Below are 13,896 nucleotides of genomic sequence, written 5' to 3'. Positions count from 1 at the left end.
TTGGCCTGGCAACGCCGGTGGCCCGCCCCCTCCCCCCCCTGCCACCGCCCCTCCCCGGGCAGGCCTGGGGCCTGGCTGCCGCCTCAGCGCCTCACGGAGCGCCATCCCCGGGGAACGGGCTCTCGGCGCCGGGAGAGCGGCGTCTGCCGGCGGCCCCCTACCACAGAGAAAACAGCGCTCGTAGTCGGTTCCAGCGAGTCGCACCGGTACAGGCTGCGGTGCTCACCGAGGCCCGTCAGCGGCCTTGTCCTCCCCCCGGGGGGGGTTGTGCTGCAGGAGCCGGCGGGGCCGGTGTGCCAGTTGACCCAGGACACGGGATTTTCCCCACCTGACGCGAATTCATTTGCTTCAGCAAGTGGCCCTGGCCTCCCTGCTTCTCTGACGGCCGTGTGTTTTGTGCCTTTTAACTGGTCACCCCTCACAGCAGTGGTTTTAGGTCTAAACAGGGCCAGCAGCAGCGTTTCTCCTTTTCACTACGCTGGCAGGAGTGTGCTAGTACGGTCAAAAGTAACAAAACCAGCTCTTGGTCATGAGATTTGCCCAAAGGTACCTCTTGGAAGCTAACTCGCTTGCAAAGCATTTTAGAGTATAGCCATTCCTTCCTACCTGCCGCATATTACTTATTAACTGTGGCCAACTGTTGGCATTTGAAAGTAGGCCGGGGGTGAATGCTTTGTTAAAATCCACCTTGAAAAACACATTATGTGAGACAATTTTTAAAGTGCAAATTCTGTAAATATAGCAGAAAGATAGCAAAAATGGAGACCTGGCAAATTTCTGGTAAAAACTGCTGTTTGCCGTTTTATCTGGATAAAAATGTATTTTAGTTTCTGTATTCACATGTGTATCCCCTTTCTGAAAAATGTGGCTTTCAAAACAGGGAAGACGGGACAGGAAATGCAACAGCATCTTTTCGTTGTCCGTTGGATTGTATGTTCATGTTTGTTCCTGTGAGCCTCGAAATGCTGTACTTTGTACGCACCACTTTGCCTTCACAGTGTGTCACCACAAGATAAGAAAATGAAACTAAACTTTCTGTCTCTGGCTGACCGAAGCTGGGACCGCAAGACTTTTTCTCCGTGTAAATATTAGCCAGCTATTTGAAGACACACTGTCCGTGAAGAATATTAATTATGTACCAGGAATCAAGCCATAATGTAAACCCAGTTTATTTGGCAAAAGCAGTACATATTGTTCTGCTCCTAGGGGAGAAATATGGGAGTGGGGAAATCTGGCTCCTCCTGAAACAACTATATTTGTAAGTTAGAATGCTCGTTCATACTAATTACAGGAACGAAACCAATAATACGAGCAAAACTGCCTTGATGAGGATGTCATGTGGTCCAAGGCCACCCTCAAAACCAGATTTGCTGTTTACTGATCAGCAGAGGACCAAGCCTGACAGGAGGCGAAGCAGTTTGCTGCCGTCCGGAACACACGCAGCTCCCTCAGACTGTGTACACCCTGCGTGCCTGAGCAGATCCAGTATTTTAGTGTATTAGGAGTTTGTCTTTACTGGGCTTCGTATGAAGCCAGAAGTACTTCAGCAAGGTCTACAGGCTGTTGGTGAGAAGCTGCCCATGAGGCCCCCACGCTGATGAGTTGTGGGAACACTCCACGCTCGAAGCAATTCTTGAAACAGCTCATTAAGAGAGGCACAGAAATGCCCATTGAGTCTATCCTTGGGCTCTCAAATGAAAAGGTGACTATTATTACAGGAATTTTGTTGTACCAGCAATACAGAGTGTGCGTTTATGTATGCTCACAAAAGCGCAGTTCAAACGTGTTCTTGAAACCAGCTCCTATCAAAATCATAGTTTTGCTGAAATTATTAGTTAGAAATGTTTCTGGCGCAACGCTGTCCCACTGCTTCTTATCCCAGTTGACATAGCTGTCAGTTAAAATTGGGGTGTTTTTTTTACAGATGCAGCTGGGGATTTTGCTGGTATAAAACCCACTGAAAAGCCTCTAGACTAAACCTACATGTATCACACTTGTCTCAAGAATCACCAGCAACCGATAATTAAAGAAGTTTTGCGGGATAGTTGTGAAATTACAGTGCTACATGAGAAAATATATCAAGGTAAGAAGTCTTGCAAGAACTTATTACATTACAAAGCATCTGCTTGAAAATACTCATACTTCTGTTTGTGCTTGAGCTGAATTTTCTTGGGAAGTTTAATAAAATTCCTTTAAACTCTTTTATAGCTAGGCAAGGATTAAAAAAAAAAAAGGATCTCTAGGCAACCAGAAATGCTCTTCCTGCTTTTCATTCTGCAAAAGTAAGAACAAAAATAATTGAAAATGCATCCTTTTTGACATGTTTGGAAAAGAAAAACACAGACACTAAAGAAAAAACACAGTGTAGATTTTTAAATATTGGTTTAATGAGATGTAAATTACCCCTCTGTATATGAGCTGAAGTCCTTTGTTCTCCAGCCGAGATTCACTTAAGGAAGCAGACAGTGTTTCTCTGTGGTTCCTCCCAAAGGGCGAAAAGCTTTACGCTCTCCTCAAGCCTCCGAAGCAGCTCTGCTGTCATCAGCCTCGCACTCTTCAGTAGCTGATTTGTAGAACAGCCTCGACTAGAAAGTTTGCCAATGTAGAAGAGGTGGTAAACCCTCCTAGAGACGGGATCCAGTTTAAATTGCTTTAATAACTATGTACTGCTTATGTCAGAACTGCAAAGGATGTTCTGCCATTGAAACTGCTTCTGCAGGTTTTCCCCAGCAAAGCTGTATTGATTGCTAAATGTTGTTATAGTCCTGGTATTGCTAAATCAGCAAAACTTTTTAAATATAAACCGGGCCTCCGTCGTCTGCCAGTCAGGTTACTCCTTGGTTATGCAGGTCTCATGCACCTTCCCTCACTTGTATTCGCATTTAGAGTTGTGCCTTGGTGACCTCTGACCAAATAACCGTAAGCTTTTTATAACTGGATTATCTCCAGATATTTAGAGCTAAGCACCTAGGTTACTCCAAATGCAGAAAGCCTAGTTTTGTTCGTAAGGTCAAAGTGTAGAGCACTGGAATTACAGACTGGGGAAAGCACGGAATATTGCAGTTTACTCTTCGGGTGTCTGGCGGTGAACAGAGCTGAACTGGAGATGCATGATGAAGGAACCATCTACTAACATTTCTGTACTTAGGAAATTACGCATAGTGTAACTTCTATAATATGGTTTGGGTTTCACAGCCTCAGAAACTCTTAAGACAAACTGAATATATTTAGGAAAAATAATTTGATAGGTGAATAATTAGGAAAAATTAAAATACTGACATACTGAAAAATATGTGTAGAATGTCTAGACAAATGTACTAACCTATATTGCCCTTCAAAGCTTTGCAAGATAGTCCTGACAGCTTGTAATTTCTCTAACATTTTCATTGTGATGGGTTCATCTTTACAAGAACTACAAACAGCAACTAGCCAGGATCAAAGGCTAACGATAGGGAAGAAACTGTTGAATCCACATATTTCTGTCAATCTACACTAAATACCATGGCATAAAAACAAGATCTCTGAAATATTTTGGACAATATTATCAAACGCAGTATTCGGTATGCGGATATAACACCCACAGATGTGACAGTAGGCTTTTGGGAACCACGTCTTTATTTACACGGACTCTAACTACCTGGGCTACCGGTCAGAGCCCGACCACAGCATTTTGTGTTCCTGGTGCTGAGCACTTGCCGAGTTCCCACAAAGGCTTATGTAATCTTTCGAAACCCTGTGCTGTCACAGCTAGATTTTTACTGCCACCTGAGTTGACATGTCACCAACTCACCTTCTGAAATGACATCTTGGTGGGTCTTGGGAGATTGAAGGACTCAAAACCCAGATATATTTTACTCTGGCCCTTCTGTGTCACCTTCAGCTACCCAGGTGGTTATTTATTACTGTTCTTTGTTACCTGTGACTGGGTGGCATTTTGCTGGGCAAAGTTCTGGGTTGCTACAGAAACCGTCTCTGCAAATCCATTCAATCAAGCAAGGTTCTGGTGACAAGGCTCGTGCTTTCAGCAGGAACATAAATAATTCACGTTTTTGCTGGCCTGCTCTCTGTGCCTTCCCTACAAGCAGGCTGGCGGCTCAAAGGAAAGCAACTGTGATTAGCTTGAACGCATACCTAGAGAGTTAAAGGTATGTTTACTAAAATATATTATATTTTTAAAACATTGTGCTTCAGACCCCAGTCTTTTTTTTGAGAGGAGCAACACCACCAAGCCTCTTGGTCTACCGTTTTTCAGAAAGATAGCAGGAGACTTCGTTTAACCAAGCCCGCTCCTATCACATCGCATCATGCTCCACCAGTTGTCCCTCGCCGCAGTACAGCCTCCAAGGAGGCAGCTGTCTCTCTGGCTGATAAAGCATGCAGTCACGTAACGCTGTGCAATTAACCGGGAAAATATCCCCCGGAGTTTCAGATTTGCCTGGCCGTCCCTACCCCCGGGTGGCAGCAGCCGTTGGCACAGATATCGCTGGGTAACCATAGCGGTGAAGGACTCACAACATTTAGGCTCTGTTTATGCATGGTGCTGGAACGGCTCGTTAAAACTTGATGTTAAGCTGTATAATTACTAAGATACGTCTTCTACCTACAAATTTCAGAGGATTCCCTCTGTACGAGTTGTAAACCCTTCTCAATCTGACTTTTCCGAACTGTGCAAACTACCAGTTCAGTATTTAATCCATCCCACTCTCAGACACGCTTCTTCAGAGCTGGGAGTTCAGCTCTTCCTTCTGCAACAACAGCATCCCCTTTCACAACTGTTCTCAACGAATATGGAATGGATGTCAATGAATAGGGGATGGATGTCAACAAGTATGGGATAAATATCAACGAATATGGGATAGATGGGAGTCTGCGGCAGTGCTTGGGCGAGCCACCTTTAGCAAGTCAATCGCCCAAGAACGTTGTTAGTAAATTCCCTGTAGTTAAATAGTATTTAGGTTGTATTTGTGCTTAACGTGCCTGCAGCTAGCCTGGCCTCCGCTCAAGTCATGGGCTGACCTTTTTGTTACGTTACAGTGTCTGATAAGAAGCACACTGTATGGTATGTAATCCATGTAAAAATAAAAAAGTCCTTTAGCATGTACTCGTCATTCGTCTTCTTTAGTGGTCAGCTGCATCTGGGGGAGGTTGTGGGTGCCAGACCACTGTGCTGCCACCCGAATTACAGCCCCTCCTGCCTCCCCCGTCCCCATCCCAGCTGCGTCTGGCTGCAGGATATTCTGTATTTTGGTGCTTCTGTGCGTTGCACCAGCTTACTAAACGTTTTGGAGTTGGTGTGGGAGAATGTATCTGCTTTTCCTAGATCTCTTTTTAGAAATGTTGCTAGCCTGCCAGCTCTGTGGAGTAAACTATAAAGAGACTGAAAAGCTCTAGACTTCTGGTTTAGGTGTCCACTCTGAACAGCACATGGGTCTACACCAGGGTGAAGACCTGTTCCAGCCACAGCCACGCAACTGCCGTTTCTGCCACAGAAGATCATGTTGTGATCCATTTTACTTCCCAGATCCTTTTGGGAAAGCCAACTGCTCCTCATCCTGTATCTGTGTGTCGGATCGTTCATGCCGTAGTGTACGACTTTGCCCTGGTCCCCACTGAGTTTCAGTCTTCAAGACGTTGCTCCGATTGTCAAATTTGTTTTGAATTTTAATCCCATCCTCTATTATATTGTAGCCTTTACAGTTTTGCACTATCAGCAAATTTCATACATGTATTTTCTATTCCATCATCTGCATCATTAGTGAAAACATGGAACAAACTAGGATAGACCCCTGTAGCCACTTTTCCGCGTTGAAAATTTGTGAAACCAGATTTGTACTGACCCCGTAGGTGTTTCAGCCAGTTTGTTTATGAGAATGCACCACGAGACAAAAATTTCACTGAAGTCTAGATATCTGGTATCTACTGCTTTTTGCTTGTTTATGAGTCTTGTTGGCCTACCATAGAAAGAAATTTGATTGCAATTTCTACCTGATATAATTTCTACCGGATGAATCCATGGTAGCTGCTACTCCTCTCCTTGTTCTTTTCCAAATGCTTACAAATAGCTTCTTATCTGCTCCAAATTGAGGGAACTGAAGATGGCTGGTCTTTAATTTGTTAGTTAATGATGACTAGGCCCATCAGATCCTGCTTCTTATTGATGGTATTGGAGTCACACATCTTACATGAACCCACTAGAAATGCTGGAAGGGATTTACATAATGAATTTACAGCCTGCACAACTGCATCCTTACAGTGAGCGAGGATCTGCCTAACTGAGAAACATCTGACCTTTGCACCAGCACTTTAAAAATCAATTGGGGGAAAAAAAAAGAAGAGGCAATGCGAACATCACGCTCTGAAAAGGAAGAGCTGTTCCTTAACGTGGTTACGGAAGCAGGCCCGAGACAGACTGCTGCAGGGGCATCGCTCTGTTCTGCCACTGAATCACTGATAAATATTTTTGGAGCACAGTTACAAAACCAGTTTTGCACCAACACTATAGAAGTTTCAGCTGCTTTGCTTAGGGGACTGTTACGTGAGACAAAAGCCCTACTGAAGCAGACATCTTTAGTGCTTTCTTCCTCTCCAAGTATCTTCTTACCCGTACAAGGATTTCTATTGGTTTGATAAGATTTTTTTCACATAAATGGATGTTGCCAATTACTGATGGTTTTGTTACCTACTGTGGAAAAAAAAAAGAAACTGAAACTTTGGCAAAGATTTACAAGGGATTTAAAAAATATATATTTATTTTGTGGGTTTTTTTTAATTAAAAGCAAAGCTCCAGATTTTCTTTAACAAAAACACGCTGTCCGTTAGAAAATGCATGGTTTGACTGTGAGATGCAAGTAGTTTTCCCTGAAGTCAGTAGATAAGGTGGGTGGTGTTCTTTCTTTTTGGCTCTTCAGTTAGATTAGAAGGAAGCTCTGTGAAGGGAACTCGATCCTGCTCCTCGGGGCATTTTTCTGGGAAGAAATGTTGTGGTTCTTGGCTAAAAATCTCTTCTCACTTGCCTGGAAGTGTGAGTTTTGGGGGTTCGGCTTACAGGACTAGCCCAACGATAGCTTCATATTGCGGTGAAAAACCTTTGTGTGTGTACTGTATTGCAAAAGGTTCCCAGCATTTCTCTTGAGAAGAGAAAATCTGGTCTCGGGATGGCATTTTAACTCTTACTTACTGAACACAGCAGGGTTCTATCAGCGTTAGCGCTCACGGGACCTTGAGCTGGGGCTAAACCAGCACCCTCTCTTTTCCCACTCCCACGCTGGATGGTTTGCGCGGCTGGGCATCTCCCTGCCGACACATCTCTGCCCTCGCTTATTTTCCGTCTGGACAAGAAAACACATGCATGGGTCAGAAAACAATAATTTTTGCAGTGACCTGAGCTTGCGCGGTCATTGAATAAAATTGTTGCTCGCTCAACTGCAGAAACGCTTCCAAGAAACTCATCTCTCCTTATCCCACCCTGGGCAGCCCTCTTGTATATAAGGATATAAAAAATGTAAAAACCAACACTAGGACTTTGCGGCCACTGACACCGGAGTAACCATGTAGAGGGTGGGGGGACCGCAGCATTATCAGCACATTATCTCTTGTTACCCGGAGTAGGCTCTTCCCTGATTCTTCAAACAGGATTTTCCTGTTACTGTGTGTGGGCTGGAAGGTTTAACTACAGTCTGACTCTTCCTGCTGCTATGATTGTAATTGTCTCACAGGAATCTTTATGGATACTGAGTACGGAGGCATAAGCCTGCTCGGTAGGACGGTATCAGTGCTCTGCCAACCCAGTCTCTCCAGGGGACACCTGTCATCATCGCAAAACAGCCAAGCGAGCAACCGCCCCCCTCAGCCTCTACATTAAGGAACAGTTTTTAACTTAAGCCTATTTTGTATCTTGTAAGAAGATTAAAAGAATTACAGAGAAACCAAGTGACCTGTTTAGTCCATTTAATATTAAGCATATGACACGTAGCTTCATCTTATGCAGGGTCAGAATAAGCAGAAGGACATAATTATACGCCTTTTATGCTGCTCTTGAGGACTTCCAAGCTGGAATGCCCTGCCTGCATCCATCTCCAGAGCATCCCCAAAGCTTCGTAGAGGCAGGTACATGCCACCATCCACAGTTCTTGGAAAAAACATCCTATTTTGGTTGTAGCAGGGTAGTTATTTCAATATATGAAGAGGAAAGCTACCTTGGCTGTGCGGCAGAGGTTTTGAGGAGGTGGAAAGTGGCTGGGGGGTGGGTGGGGTGAGGCATGTGAAGCCGCGGCACCCTGGTAGACCCTGCCTCAGGGCTCGTGCACAAGTGACCCAGCACTTCATTGGTGGTTTGAGTAGACCCCGCTCATCACATCAGTGCAATGGTGGCACATTGTTGCGGGTGACACGGGGCAGGGGGCAGAGAATATGGCCTTGAAAGAGGAGCCTTATAGCAGATTTGTGCCTGACAGCCCGCTCTCCAGTGGTGCAAGACCAAATGATAAAAGCACGATGGCTTCTTCCCTTACTGGTGGTGCCCAAGGCCCTCGCCTTTCCCGCTGAGCCCCAGTAATGCCGAACTGAAGTGCGGACTTCTAAAGGACTCCATGGACACTACAGTAAAGCAATTCACTGGCAGACCTAAGCGTGGATGTTTAAAGAAGGATGCACAATGTTCTTCTTCAAGACCATCATGAAAGTCCTGGGCTAATTCCCAAGTGCTTTTGCAATCCATTTGCCCGAGTTGCCAGCAGGGAAAAAACTCCAATACAGTTTATCTGCACACTTTAGGAACATACGGCTGCCTAATATCCCTGTCAGCTTGCAGCACCGTGTTTGTCCAAAAAGTACTTACAATAAATATTGTCAATCACAAACAATCCGTAATGAATTAACAAACTGTTCTCTTTACCTTGGGAGCAGCTGGTACATTGGGATATAGTGTGAGAATCAGCGTCTGGAGATGTGCCCAGTGAGACAGGAACGGGGACGGGTTACTGGCCCGGTCACCATCAGTTCCTGCTCTGAGTTGGGTTTCTGTGAGACAATACCGTGGTTGGGTAGTTTGGCATAATTTTAAACATATTTAGACAAAGGGTGAAAGTTGTGTATTTCTGTGTTTCATTAACCACTTCAGTGCTGTGAAAGGAGCCAGAATGTAGCCTTATAATAAAATCAACCGTCGATAATCCGTATATATATAGATGCTCTATATATTATATGATTAAGGCTGCAATTTCAGTTACGTCAATAACTTAGCAGGTTCAGACTATCCAGTCACCAACTTAATACAGCAGATAACCCGAACGTGTACATACCGACGAGCTGCAGCAGAACTCAGCAGTACGCGGGCACATCAGTAGGTTGCCCAAATAAAATCTTTTTCAGTTCTCTCTAGCTGCTTTCTCTTCCTGTTAGCAGAAATTCTGGCTTCTCCTTTTGCCCTTTCCCCCCTCGCTGCTTCCATCACAGGAACAAGGAAGTACACAGGTCCCGATTTGTTTCACTCGCACTATGTGAAATACCGCAAAAATTGCACACTAGCACGTAAATAAGCAGAGGGGCGGCAAATACGCCTTGTTCAAGCTCTGCATCTGTTATAAAGGGCCCATGCTGCAAACTTTGCGCAAAGAGACAAGCATTTAAAAGGGCAAAAATCAGACTAATTCATTTAGCCCAACAAGTTAGCTCTGCTGCCGTGCTTCACGAGTCTTTCTCCTTTGCCTTGCCCTTTTATTGCTCTTTACCTCTGTACTGAGCACGCGTAGATGTGATTGATCAGGAGAGCAACTTGATGCTTCCAGGCCAAAGTTTAGCAACGGGTTTAAATTCAAATCGCTGTGTTCTGCAACTTACTCTTGCCTTTTAAATGTGCAAATCAATGCATTAAGCATAGGGCAGCGGAACGCCATTTTTGGCAGTTAACTTAAGGAATTCACGTTATAATCCTGCAAGATACCTAAAGGCAGGCAAATTCATTTTGGAGGTAATAAACATACATTGTGATACTGGCTCTCTGGTACAGTCAGCAGATCTTTGAGGTGGACACACCTCCAGCTTTCCCTTGCAACAGATGTCCCAAAACACAAAGCTCTTAACTTCAGAAATCAGTTTTTGTTAAAACATAAACGAATACTTTCTTAAAAAAATAGGGAACACTTCAAGTAAGACAGAAGAGAAACAGAATTTTTCTAAACTAACTCCTCGTAGGGCAGGTTCTTTCTTTCAAATGTTTCTCTCTGTCCCATCCTGCTCTTAAGATGGTTCACCCAACTCATCGTGCTTAACTGCACCAAAGAGAAGCGTCTCGTCCCCTTCCACGGGCCCAACTGTGGCTGCAGCATCCAAGACAAGACGGAGGCAGCCTTCCGCCCTGGTGCCAAACAACACCCCGCGTGTTATCATACATCATGTTCCAGGGAACACGATACACAGGAAAAATGAGCAGAACAGGTACTACCCCTGCGGGCTGAAAAAGTGAGCCCGATGGCTGTGTCTGTTTGGCCCTGCAGCAGCCAGTTACATCCTCTGTGTAATTGCCTGCTTTGTCCTGTTCCCGCCTGGCTGTGTGTCCAGGTAGGCGTGCGTTACAGCTGAATGTATTTGGCAATTGTGTGTCTTAGAATCACAGAACGGTTCGGGTTGGAAGGGACCTTAAAGATCATCCAGTTCCCACCCCCTGCCCTGGGCAGGGACACCTCCCACCAGCCCAGGCTGCTCCCAGCCCCGTCCAGCCTGGCCTTGAACCCCTCCAGGGATGGGGCAGCCACAGGCTCTCCACCCTCACAGCAAAGAATTTCTTCCTAGTATGTAATCTAAATCGCCCCCTTTTCAGTTTAAAACCTTTACCCCGTGTCCTGTCGTTACACGCCCTGCTCCAGAGTCCCTCCCCATCCTTCCTGTAGCCCCCTTTAGGGACTGGAAGGGGCTGGAAGGTCTCCCCGGAGCCTTCTCTTCTCCAGGCTGAACCCCGCCAGCTCTCAGCCTGTCCCCACAGCAGAGGGGCTCCAGCCAGTCTTGTGTTGACTTACACGGGTGAGTGAAGGCACATGAGCAAATCCATAGCCCGTAAGCTTATTTATAATTTATGAACAGCGACGTTCTCAGTATTGCAGAATAGATATCTATTGTGATCATTTTATGGGGGTTGTTCCAGCCTGGGCAATGTAAGGGATGTAGGTGGTCGCTCTGGAGACAGACACAAGAGGCTGGTGATCGCACTCCAGAGCTTCCCTCTGCCTTCCGAGTTTGTGACCAGGTTGTGGTCTGATGGGGTAAATGCATCTCGTGTCCCACGTATGTGTCGCATAGAAAGGGTGAGTGCACAAACGTGAATCTCATCAAGCACACTACTGACCTCATTTACCCACAACTTCACCAGACTGATTAAGAACAAAGCAATGCTCTATATTATATATGACGTAGGCTGCAATTTCAGTCAAGTCAATAGATCAGCAGATTCAAATTATCCAGTCACCAAGTTAACGCGGCAGATAACCAGCTTACATTATGAAAGAAGTAGTTCTTTTTTTTACCCTTATCTTAGAATTTAATGAAGGTCTAGTTTTCTTTTAAACAGAAAACCCAGCTTCTATTTAGCTAATGGTTTATTGACATAGTTAACGTCACACTGCCATTACCGGGCATAGGTGACTGTTGAATGTTAAGTGTATATTTTGGTCTTAGGCCATTTAAGTGATGCACGCAGACAAGAACTGTACCCGTGCTCAGCTCCGCCAAGTACAGTAAGACAAACGCCTGCGCCATATCTTCTTTAAATCTCCCTGTTGATACACGGCAGCACCTGGATGTTGTTCTTTGCCAGCACTATGCAGTCACACGGAACCTTTTTGAAGAACCAACATGTAGACGGATGACGGATGAATCATCTCCGACAGCGGTTTTCAAACAGCACTGGCTGTTTCACGGAGAACACTCCCGTGACAGAGCGCTTTCCGGTTGTAGTCACTGTAAAAGATACAGTTCACCCTCCTCCTCTGACTGCCTTAACGACACCATAAATACGACATTGGAGCAGATGTGCCCTAACCCACTCTCCAAGAGGCAGATCCAGCTTTAACTCACGCTGTCAGTTAAAATTTCTTTATAAGTTTGGTTGATTTTTTACTGACACACTTAGTGCGATTACAGCTACTGCCTCTCTGTGCCGTTGTCACCTTCTGTCAGATCAGGTATCAGCTACCAGCTGTTGTAAAACTCCTCTGAACTCCATACCACGGGTACTTAATAATTCACTGGAAATGTGGTGGCGTGCCCACACCTAACTGGATCCAAACCCCTGTGCTTGGGGACCCGCTGGCGCACGGATCCGGTAACACAAACGACGGAAGCAGCCTCACAGGAGCAGTGCACACACACTAAAAATAAGACGTGCTTTCACTGAGGAAAAGTTAAAAATAAAAAGCTCAGGCAGCTGTTTAATTTTTCAGCATCTGTCTCCTTAAAGTCACTCTGGGATTTTCCCATACTAGGTGTTCTTCCATCAGGGGGAAAGGCAGAGAGCGTAAGGGTCTCGGTTGAGAAAACTTAGCCCTGGCTTCTGGATGAGATTGCAAACGCAAGGCCTACATCAGTATCAATTCTGTTGTATAAAAATAACTAAAATTTCTCCAGCACACTATCTCCTTACATCCCTTCTTTTCTTGTCAATCACTGTCATGTTCTCAGCATCTTTAAGGCACTCCAGATTTTTACTGTGAAGGAACAGAAGCAGTAATAAGAGTTCACCTTGTTATCTTTTGACCTAAAAACCACAAGGCTGTCTGGCATTTTATAAGAGGACATTCCCCTCACAGCTAAACAATTCAAGTTTTCTTGTTCCAGTTATCAAGGGGCCTTTAAAAAGCCTCCCATGTTCTTCTCTTCGTGTGTCAGTGAATATTCAGGCTTGGGAATACATGGTATGCTCTTAATTTTGCTTGTGATGTTTCAGGGACGGGTGAGGAGAAGAAGGAGAGAAGTGGCGTCATCACTGCTTTAAGTCAGTTCTCGGGCTCCTGGCTGCTCGTTGGACTCCTGAAAGATACAATCGCTCTGTGCACTGCTTAGCACCTCCGCTGCTTTGAGATTGATCGCTGTGTATTAAAAAAACGGCATTTTTCATACACTCAGGTTTTGCACCGTTGATGCGTCTTGGAAGACCGACATGTCTGCCCCAAGCCAGCCGTGACCAGCCAGCAGAAGGGCAATGAATGAACGTTCCGGTTTTTTGCTGCTGTACCAATAGGTACTTCCTTCCTTTGCCATAGAAGCTGCAGCACGTGGTCAGTAGAAAAACAAACCCTGCAATAACTGCAAAGGCTTCTAACCATTACAGTCCCCGCTGGTTTTAACGCTTGTCTTACTTCAACTCAATAGAATGACTGGGGTTTAAACGCCATTTGCGTAGATGTTCTTACTAGAGTAAATCTCTTTCCCTTGGCTTCTCACAAGACAAAACAACTCCTTAGCACTGCTGCAAGGCAGAGACAAGGCAGCCGCAAGAAAGAGTAGAGCTCGTGTTGCTGATAAGAAGCTTCTTTTTGAATTACAGGAGTAGCCTCTCCTCCGAGCGTGCGCTCTCTTCAAGCATGTCACAATTTCCCTGTTGCTGAAGCCCGTCCTCTCAATTCCTTCCTCGTTGATTCCGGCAGAAAGTTCATCCAAATCACGTCAGTGCTGACAAATCTCTGCTCTGAGAAAGTAAGATCCCCCTGGGAAAGCTGAGCATCGCCATTAAAACCTTCCACGGGAAAACCCATCATGTCGCACACATATTTTCTTTGTCAAAGATTTTGCAAAATTCTGTGCCTCGACGAAGCGAATGTAAATGGTCACTATCCAAAGGCACCGCGCTTCAAATCTGGAAAATTATTGGCTCTTTTACGCCACTGACGTCGTTTAGCTCTTTCTACC

At 45.2% G+C, this 13,896-nt stretch overlaps 1 long non-coding RNA gene across 1 annotated transcript; it reads left to right on the top strand.

Annotated features, from left to right (window-relative positions):
* The first annotated feature begins 113 nt into the window (after nucleotides 1–113).
* Nucleotides 114–13,221, top strand: LOC134511516 (uncharacterized). Its single transcript, XR_010069895.1, has 3 exons — nucleotides 114–1,702; nucleotides 1,925–2,083; nucleotides 13,114–13,221. It is a non-coding gene; the product is annotated as an uncharacterized LOC134511516 (long non-coding RNA).
* The last annotated feature ends 675 nt before the right edge of the window (nucleotides 13,222–13,896 follow it).

Source organism: Chroicocephalus ridibundus, chromosome 1, assembly GCF_963924245.1.
Source record: "Chroicocephalus ridibundus chromosome 1, bChrRid1.1, whole genome shotgun sequence".
In the NCBI taxonomy this organism is placed as follows: domain Eukaryota; kingdom Metazoa; phylum Chordata; class Aves; order Charadriiformes; family Laridae; genus Chroicocephalus; species Chroicocephalus ridibundus.
Note: the sequence above shows the minus strand (reverse complement) of the source record. Positions and strands in the feature narration are given on the sequence as shown.